Raw genomic sequence first — 9,599 nt, 5'->3', positions numbered from 1 at the left:
GCATGCTTGTGTGTATGTGTATCCTCCCTATATAGCTCTGACTCAGATATCACAAAATGCTGGATTGTCCTCAACCCATGTGAATGCCTTTCTCAACATGTTCAGACTCTGGCACCCACTCCAGGCAACCCTTTTATAGATATACCCCCTTTACCCTGCTTGGGCTTTGATATTCTGCACTGGGTTACCCCCATGTACCTGCACCCATGTGCAGATACTCTCCTTGTTCCACGCAGCCTCTAACTGCCCACACAGGACTGCCCCACTTCCATGCCCTTCTCCTCTTGCTTGGCATCTGACTTCCTACATGAATCTGCCTCCTCTATGTGGATTTTCTCTTCTCTGGACTTAGGCTTTTACTCTGCATGCCTGGCCAGCCTCCTATTTAATATCCTCTGGACTAAACTGACTCTTGTGGCAGGCTTCTCTGCTCTGTGAAGGCCTCTTAATCCCACTTTGGTACTGAATACCCATGAAACGTCCTAGCACGGATATCCTGTTTTCTCTGCTCAAGTTCTCACATCTCATACTACACACCTCCCTTCCCTGTTCTTGTGGATCTTATCGTTTCATCCTATTTGAGTTCTGACTCTCCATACTAGGCTACTCTGTCTGCATGGATATCCTCTTCACCCCTACCATCTCATCTGGCCCACTATAGCACTATGCCCCCATGTCATGGATGCTTGTGCTGATGGATCTCACCTAATTGCTTTATGATTAGTTGCTTCATACTTTGAGGTATAATACCAAAGAATGACTTACTAATTTATTATGTTGCTCATCCTGTTATAGTTTTGGCCATTGGAAGCTCATTCCTGTCTTCTTTGACATAACCCCATTATTCCAGGGCATTTTTTAGCACTTCCTTTTTGATACAATAAGAACCCCTGGACTCCTCTTCTATATTTCTTCTCTGAGCCCTACAATCAGTAATTTCTCCTAGAAGCCTGGTTTCTTTTCTTAGAAAATAGTATTAGGAATGAAGATCTGTGCTTATTTCTACATCATTGTTTCTTTCATATTTTGGGAGTATCACTTCTCTTTGACCCTTTCAGCTAACAGAACAAAGAACTATATGTTATGTATGCTCATGTGCCATCTATTTAACTGTTAATTCAAGTATGCATGTGTAACAGTATCAAGATCGTTAACTAAACTAACTAAACTCTCTGGTAACCCTACGAGAGAGAACACTAACAACTAGATCAAGTGCTTTTATCTTGGCATTCAGTCTTGCAAACTCCAGTTCATTTCCAAAGGTACTTAAGTCAGGAGATCTTACTGAGGTGGTTGTATACATTTGCAATATAATTATATTGTTTAGTCAAATTCTGTATTCCATTCTTGATGCCAAAAATTTTTTTAGTATACATACATTGATTCGCTTTTGGTGCTGTAAGATTCTACTGGTTTTGACAAATATGCAGTGTCATGTATTTACCATAACATCATACAGAATAGTTCCACTGCCCTTAAACATCCTCTATGCCTGGAGAGAAGGAAATGGCAACCCACTCCACTATTCTTGCCTGGGAAATCACAGGGAAAGGGGAGCCTGGTGGGCACAGTCCATGGGGTCTCATAAAGCCAGACACGACTTAGCAATTTAGCGCAGTCATTTTTAGGAACAGTGTAGGCCACAGAAAACACATCAGTGGCTCCTAGTTGGTGGCCTCTCCTTTACTATCTCTTCTCCACTTGGCCCTCTGCTCCACAGGGTCATATGCCCATGAGTCTGCTCTGCTCACCCAGTGTCTGGATTTTACAAATGGAAAAATAAAAATAGAAGATGAACTCACCCTCCCAGTAGAGCACCAGGTTCAGAAAGAATACACTGGCAAAGAGATGACATTCTGTCATTCCCCACCTCTTTTTCGATTGCCCGCTGGAAATGTTGCCATTTCTCTTTAAGCCCTACTTCTAGTTGACCTCTGCAAGCCTCCTTATCCTGTGTCCTGAAGTCATCATAATGGCCACATGGGTTCTGGCTGGGGAGGGGCCCTCTGTGACATCACCAAGGGCTCAGCCCTGACTGGTCTTCTGTCTCCAAGTGCCTGGGCAGACCAGAGCACCAGGGACCTTTTCCTCTCAGCTTACCATGTGGTCCCTCAAATGGTTACTGTGCTTATCCATGGGTGTTACCTATGTCTCCACCTTAATGTTTACTTCTCTGAGAGAGAAAGCTGAAGAATTCCAGGGGAAGGTCCTGTGCAGAGGGCACTTTTTAATTTGGCAGAATCTACCAGAGAATGCCCAAAACTAGCTTGAGATCACGTTGCTCTGGATTTTCTTCACTGTGCTGATGTACCTGACAGTGAAGTTGGCAGGAGAGAGCGGCTAGAGTAATGTGCAGAATCCTCTTGCCCATCAGAGCAGTTCATTTGGCTCTCCCAGAAAAGGAAAAGGAATCTCCCAACAAAGACTACATGTTCCAAACCTTAATCCTGTTCGTGATGGACCTTGTAAAATTTGTGTCCAGTATGTGGAATCTGAAACTCGCCACAGCAAACAGTAATTTCCTCAATCCTTCCAATGTCGACGTTCCTGTAGATGCACACAATATCACAGTATGTGAGCTCTGGGGCAACGAAGAATCCAATTAAGTGGATTTGTGCATCAAAGTGGGTGAAGAATTGTAGAGCATTGACATACCTTATCCAAAATAATAAAACTATTCTGAAGCAAGAGGGAAAAAAGCCTCTGACATTTTTTATTCGCTCTACAGTTTTACTTTTTCCAGAATGTCATATAATTGGCAGCATGCAGTGTGTAACCTTTCCAGATGAGCTTATTTTACTTAATAACATTCATTCTGGTTTCATCCATTTCTATTTGTGATTTTATAGCTCATTTCTTTTTTATTTTTGAGTAATATTCTGTTATGTTGATGTACCGTAATTTGTTTATCCTGTCATATATTAAAGGACACTTTAAGTAAGTAAAGTTGCTCAGTCATGTCCGACTCTTTGTGACCCCATGGACTATAGCCTACCACGGTCCTCCATCCATGGGATTTTCCAGGCAAGAGTACTGAAGTGGGCTGCCATTTCCTTCTCCAGAGGATCTTCCCGATCCAGGGATTGAACCTGGGTCTCCCATATTGTAGGCAGACACTTTATCGTCTGAGCCACAAGGAAGTCCAAAGGACACTTTGGTTGCTTTTAATTTGTGTGTGTGTGTGAGACAGAGAGAGAGAGAGGATATAAACTAAGCTGTTATAAAATTCATGTGCTTTTTTTTTTTTTTTTATGTGGGCATTAGCTATCAAATCAATTGGTGAACTCTCCAGGAGCATAACTGTTAGATCATGTGGTATGACAATGTTTAGCTCTGTAAGAAACTGCTTCCAAAGTGACTCTACCATTTTGCATTCCCACTAACAACGAATGAGGGTTCCTGTTGTTCCTCATCTTTGTCAGTAATTGATTTTGTCAGATTTTTCTATTTGACCATTTTAGTAAATATGTAGTGGTATCTCACTGTTTAATTTCACCAGTCTACTCTAAAAAGTTGTCTTATTTCCATATTTCCATTGCAGCATGTCTATTGTGTTTCATTACCATAAATTCTTCAGGAGTTTTATCTTTAATCTGAGATTTAAATAGATCTTCTGCTCACCAGAATTCTGCTGCTGTTTATACCATCACTGATTACTTTGCTTAATTAGTCTTCTAATTATTTTTTCATGAAGGACTGATAAGTTAAAATCCTGTATATTGGAAAATATTTATTTTTAATTGAACAACACTGACAACACCTTCTTTTACTGAGTATTGCTTTGTCCACTAATGTTTAGTGCCTCCACACAAAAGTTTAAGTTCAGCATGAACTTCTCCCACTCCCCCCTTTTTTTTGGTTTGTTTTGATTCTCTTATATGCTTACTAGATGTTAACCAAATCTGTATTAGTACCAGTTGCCATTGCAACTGGACATTTACCCTGAAGTTTTACTACAACCGTATATATATTTTATCAGAATCTTGATTTTATTATGTGTCTTCTTCATGTAGTTTTGAAAAACTATATGCTCATTATTCAAGTTTTTAATAGTCTGTGCCTCTTCTCCATTGAGATTCAAATGAATCCATTTATATAATTGAAGAAAATATATTAAAAAGAACAGTAAATTGTTGGCTATTGGTAACAAAATAAATTTTCTCTCAGCATATTTTGTAATGATGAAAGACCAAATGCTTTTTCATATAGTCTATAAACAGAGAAGATAAATTAGCAATCACCTTGATCAAACATCGATTTATAGAAAATCTAATGTTTGGTTTTAACTAGTTTAACTAAGATAACTTCAGTTGTCAACATTCTTGCTTATCTGTCAGTAAAGAGAATGTGCTAGTTCTCTTGGGAGGAAGACTATTTTAATTAATAGTTTCTTATGCTTTTGATTTTCAAGAGAAGAGAAATCTTAAGACACTTGTTTTCGAATGTCTGGTACTGTGCCTAATGAAGATATTTCTAATTCATATGTTATCATCAGTAAAATGTACATTCTGCTTACTTTCAACACAATTTAAAGTGAGTTATGTGAAAAGACATATTTCAGTTAAATATGTTTGGGATTGACATGTACACACTGCTCTATTTAAATTTGATAATCAACAAGGACCTACTCTATAGCACAGGGAACTCTGCTGAATTGTCTGTAAAAACCTAAATGGGAAAATAATTTGAAAAAGAATAGATATATGCCTAACTGAATCACATTGCTGTACACCTGAAGCTAAAACAACTTTACTAACAAATAATACTCTAATATAAAGTAAAACATTAAAAAAAAAGAAAAACTTTCACAGAAGAGAAAAATAGAAATATAAATTAAGCAACGTTGAAGATGAGACAAAATATTAGTATATTTCACAGTGTCCTAGTTTTATCGATATAAATATTAGCCATTGTTTAAAATGGACAGAAATTAATGCAGCATTACTCTTTCACATGAAGGCATATAAATATATATACAGATATAGATATAAGCATATAAAGGCATTTCTGTCAACCATTCATCTCCTTTTATGTAGCTCCATTATAAAAGAATCCGTGTTTGTTATCTCTCTTAATACAGAGGTATCATTTGTTTTCATACATCAGATGTTTTTTAACCAACTACTATGTGGTAGAGTTTTTCAGGTACTGGAGTTACAATGGAAAAAAAAATTACTTCTCATTGAATTTATATTTTATTCCCTAGTTAGGTATGGAATCAGAAAGAATAACTACTTGTTCTATATTTTTAATTTTTGTTACTAATATAGGAAATCTGAGACACTGTGGAACTGATGTTGAGAAAGTCATGCTCTGAATTAATTCTTGTTATTAATCAATGCAGGGTTTAAAGTAGACATGGTGAGTTTTTAGCCAAATGCTCAAAATATACATGGTCTCATGTATTTTAAATAAAATCTTCTTTTTTTTAAGTTGAAGTACAGTCCATGGGGTTGCAAAGAGTCAGAAATGACTGAGCAACTAAGCACAGCACGTAGTTGGTTTACAATTTGTTTTTTTTTGTTTGTTTGTTTTTGCTTTTTTTAACTTTTTATATGCAGCCTTAACCATGTTATTGAAGACAGATTTCTTTTGTCCTGATGGCTATCTCTTGGTAGAATCTTAATAAGTTTGAGACTAGAAACAATGACCTTCCTGAGATGCATGTGGTCTTACTTCTTTGGCACATTTCCTATTGGATATTTTAAGTTATAGAAAAATAGCAGAGTAATCTTCTGAAAAATGATAATACATCTTATTCAGGATTAACTCTGGAACTTCACAAAAGAAGCCTATTTTCCTGCTGCTAATTTTTGCATGCCAAAAAGCTCATATCATTAGTCATTTCTCTGGATTATATCCTTGCAATACTTAACTGAACTGAGTCTATGAATTTGATGATTTTCAACTAGAAAATAAGATCATAAGGGAATGAGACACCAAGAAAAATGTGGGGTTGGAGCTAGTTTTGAGTATAGGTATAGGCCTAGGATACAAGATGTTCCATAGTATTTCAAAAACATGTGGGAGATACTAGTTTTGGAAGGACAAGCCTTGTGTAGTTTTTAAGGTTGTCTAGTGTTAGCTCATTTCTTGCTATGCAGTCAAAGTAAAAGTGTTAGTCACTCAGTTGTGTCTGACTCTTTGTGAACCCATGGACTGTAGGCCACCAGGCTCCTCTGTCCATGGAATTCTCCAGGCAAGAATAATGGAGTGTGTTGCCATTTCCTTCACCAGGGGATCTTCCCAAGCCAGGGATGGAACATGGCTCTCCTGCACTGCAGGCAGACTGTTTACCGACTAAGCTGCCGGGGAAGCCGTTGATACACAGAAGAATCATTATATCTTCATCCCCCCCCCCAAAAAAATAAATAAATAAAAAGAAAGTTAAGAAAAAGCTCATTTCTTCAGTCTCAAGAATGTGAGACAACTTTAAAAAACATGACCTTTAAAGACTAGCTCCAGTTTTTTACTTTCTTTTTTTTATTTTTTTTCATTTATTTATATTAGTTGGAGGCTAATTACTTTACAATATTATAGTGGGTTTTGCCATACATTGATATGAATCAGCCATGGAATCTCCACAAGCTCGATGCATGAGACAGGGTGCTCAGGGCTGGGGCACTGGGATGACCCTGAGGGATGTGATGGGGAGGGAGGTGGGAGGGGGGTTCAGGATGGGGGACACATATACACCTATGGCTGATTCATGTGAATGTATGGCAAAAACCACTACAATACTGTAAAGTGTCGGGAGCCATTATGGGAGGTCCCGCCCGTGACGAGGTCATGAAGAAAATACCGGGCAGGCAAGGCCGTCCGGGACCCCATCCATGACGAGGTCACGAGGAAAAAACCTGACAGGCAAGGCCGTCTAGGATAAGGGACCCTCCAGGTTGGCCTCAGCCTCTACCCCACCCTGTATCCTCCCCCCTTTTCTGCTGCTGTTCTTGTTTGCCCTGCTGCAGATTCTTGTGTTGCCTGCCAAAGCTCTCCTGCTCCTCTTTCACTGAATGAGGACCAACTTAAAACCTTAATTAATAAATCTCCTGGACGCTGGTACCCTGTGAAGGGGCCAGGGATGAAGGAAATGCTTCAATTCAAACCCTTTTGCTGGCATTCTGGCTTGTTTAATAAATGTGTGCTCTCATTGCACAAAATGCTCATAATTGTTCTAAACATCCTAAGCACAGTACGCTAACAAAAGAAACTATTAAGCATAGGTCCCTCCACGGGGTGAGAAAAGCTCCACAAATATTATAGCCACAAATGTGTCTAATAAAAAATAGTTTAGATAGAGATTAGCTCGTGACTTCTTGCAGGTAATTAACTTTTAGACTAAGAGCCTGTTTTGTGCCATATCTGCTGTTTTTGCAATCCTTTGCATTTTTGTTCTGTAAAAAATGTAATCCTATCTAGTTCCCATGGAGATGACACCTAATAGAAAGAAAATAGAATAACCACAAAAAAGACAGGGTCAGCTACTGAAGTTGCTTAAAGTTGCACCAGGTGCAAGCCATAAATTGTCAACAGGCCTGAAAGCCAAAAGATATTATACATAGAGATTAACCATAAAAAGGGCCCTAATAGGCACAGAGCCCTTTGGGGGGTGAGGAAGCCCTATTAGAAAATACAAAAAATATTGTTTTAAAAGTGGTTATTAGATCAATGGTTGATTGATGTTAATGTGCTGAGGTTGTGCAGTGGAAACTATTGTTAATATAGTTAAAGATATAGTAAAATAAGAATTTAGCCCTAGTGTAAAAACAATAAGATAATTATTAATTTTAACCAAGAGTGCTAAACAGGGGCTGCCTCACCAGAGCCACAGAGTCTTTGTGTGTTAAACTTTTTAGATAAATTTAGCTGAGAATTTCTGCAAAAAGACTGTCTTTTATGTCAACAGGATTGCATTTCTATTATGTTACAACTTGCTGTACCATGAGACTGCCACTTTTCTGTTTTCTGCTAACCTCAAGGCCAGAAGATAATGTACAAAAAATCTATGGGAAAAGACTCTCCTAAACAAAAAATATACAGAGCACACCTGGTTTCGTGAAGGACAAGCTGATATAATGTTAAACTAAGTATGTATGCTTATCTGCCCCTTAGAAATGTACCAACATAGGGTATAAAGGCTATGGTGAAAAATAAAGCAACTGCCAGACTCTGCTGCACATTCCTGGTCTGGTCTCTTTCTTTCTCTCTCTCTCTCTCCCTAGCAGACTTGGCCCTATCAAGGCCGGTCCTATGTGTCTCTCTCTCGCCGACGCCGTTCATCCTGAGGGTTCCCCTGGATCCTGCTGGGGCTGGACCCCGGCAGTAAAGTAATTAGTATCTAATTAGAATAAATAAATAAATTTTTCAATTAAAAAAAAAAGACTAGCTTCATTATTCGCACTGGGACTTTTATTGAAGACTAACTTTTACTCACTACAGCATTATATGATAAAAACATCTGACTTATTGAGAGTTAAGAGATACAGAAGGTATATTTATCTAATCACTTTGTTAATATTTTATCATTTTTTTATTATGAAAAATTCACAAGGACAAATTTGAGACAAAATCATTAAAGAAAATAAGAATGTAGGTACTTCCCCATAGACAGGGAAATGGTAGGCAACCCCATCCTTGGAAGCTAAGTGGGTCTTCAGGACCTAGTATTTCCATTTTCCCATTCAGAATATGCACAACAAGCTCTTCTAATCAAACATTTATGGACTCCCTGCCAGAAATGTAGAAGTCCCCACCAGAACTGGATCTCTGGTTCTGGCTAGGGTAGGCCAATAAACTGGCTATGCCAACCATGTGGCACCAAATCTACAAGAGTTAGACCCTGAAAAAGGACCCCTGGAAGTCCTGACCTGCTAGCTCTACAGATTTATTAATCTTTAAGTAATGTGACCACAAATTTTCAAAAACTGTAGTTTGTAATCACACTTTTAAAATTTGTTTTGCATTTTGATAGGGCTTTAAAGTATTGCATATTTCCCAAATGCTTGGTATATACACAAGGCCCTAAGCCATGGTCCCTCTCTTGTCTATCTGTCTTTTGCCATCTAGGACTACCCTAGCCCCTTACTTTGAACTCTCCTCCCCCACCCCTACCCCCGCTTAGGCTCTTAGAACAATTAAGGGATAACAGGAGGAGTTCCCTAGGATCTTACCCTTGGGAAAAAATGAGTGAAGATGGGCTTCATGGGCTTGTGTTCTGTGCAATTACACCGGGCCTTATTCTTGGGTGCTTGGAAGGGCCTCAACTATGGTTTCATGATCTGCTGTGGCCATCTTGAAATTTTGAATCATTTTTGAAGCAGGGGCCCCATATTTTATTCTTTACCATATTCTGTCAGTTGTGTACCCACCCCTGAGATCCAGCATCCATTATAATTAGTCTGCTCAGTGAAATGAAGTGAAGTGAAGTGAAGTGAAAGTCGCTCAGTCCTGTCTGATACTTTGCAACCCCATGGACTGTCCATGGAATTCTCCAGGCCAGAATACTGGAGTAGGTAATCTTTCCTTTCTCCGGTGGATGCTGCCACGTGTGAAATTTGTGATCTGAGGCAAGTTGCCTGACTTTGTGTGCACCCACATAT

At 38.7% G+C, this 9,599-nt stretch overlaps 1 pseudogene; it reads right to left on the bottom strand.

The window, feature by feature from the left end:
* Positions 1-2,441: 2,441 nt before the first annotated feature.
* The window catches only part of LOC122435742, a 28,913-nt pseudogene continuing 21,755 nt past the window's right edge, over positions 2,442-9,599 (bottom strand).

The sequence above is a fragment of the Cervus canadensis genome, chromosome X (genome assembly GCF_019320065.1).
Source record: "Cervus canadensis isolate Bull #8, Minnesota chromosome X, ASM1932006v1, whole genome shotgun sequence".
Classification (NCBI taxonomy): domain Eukaryota; kingdom Metazoa; phylum Chordata; class Mammalia; order Artiodactyla; family Cervidae; genus Cervus; species Cervus canadensis.
This window is presented reverse-complemented; position numbering and strand designations above follow the sequence as displayed.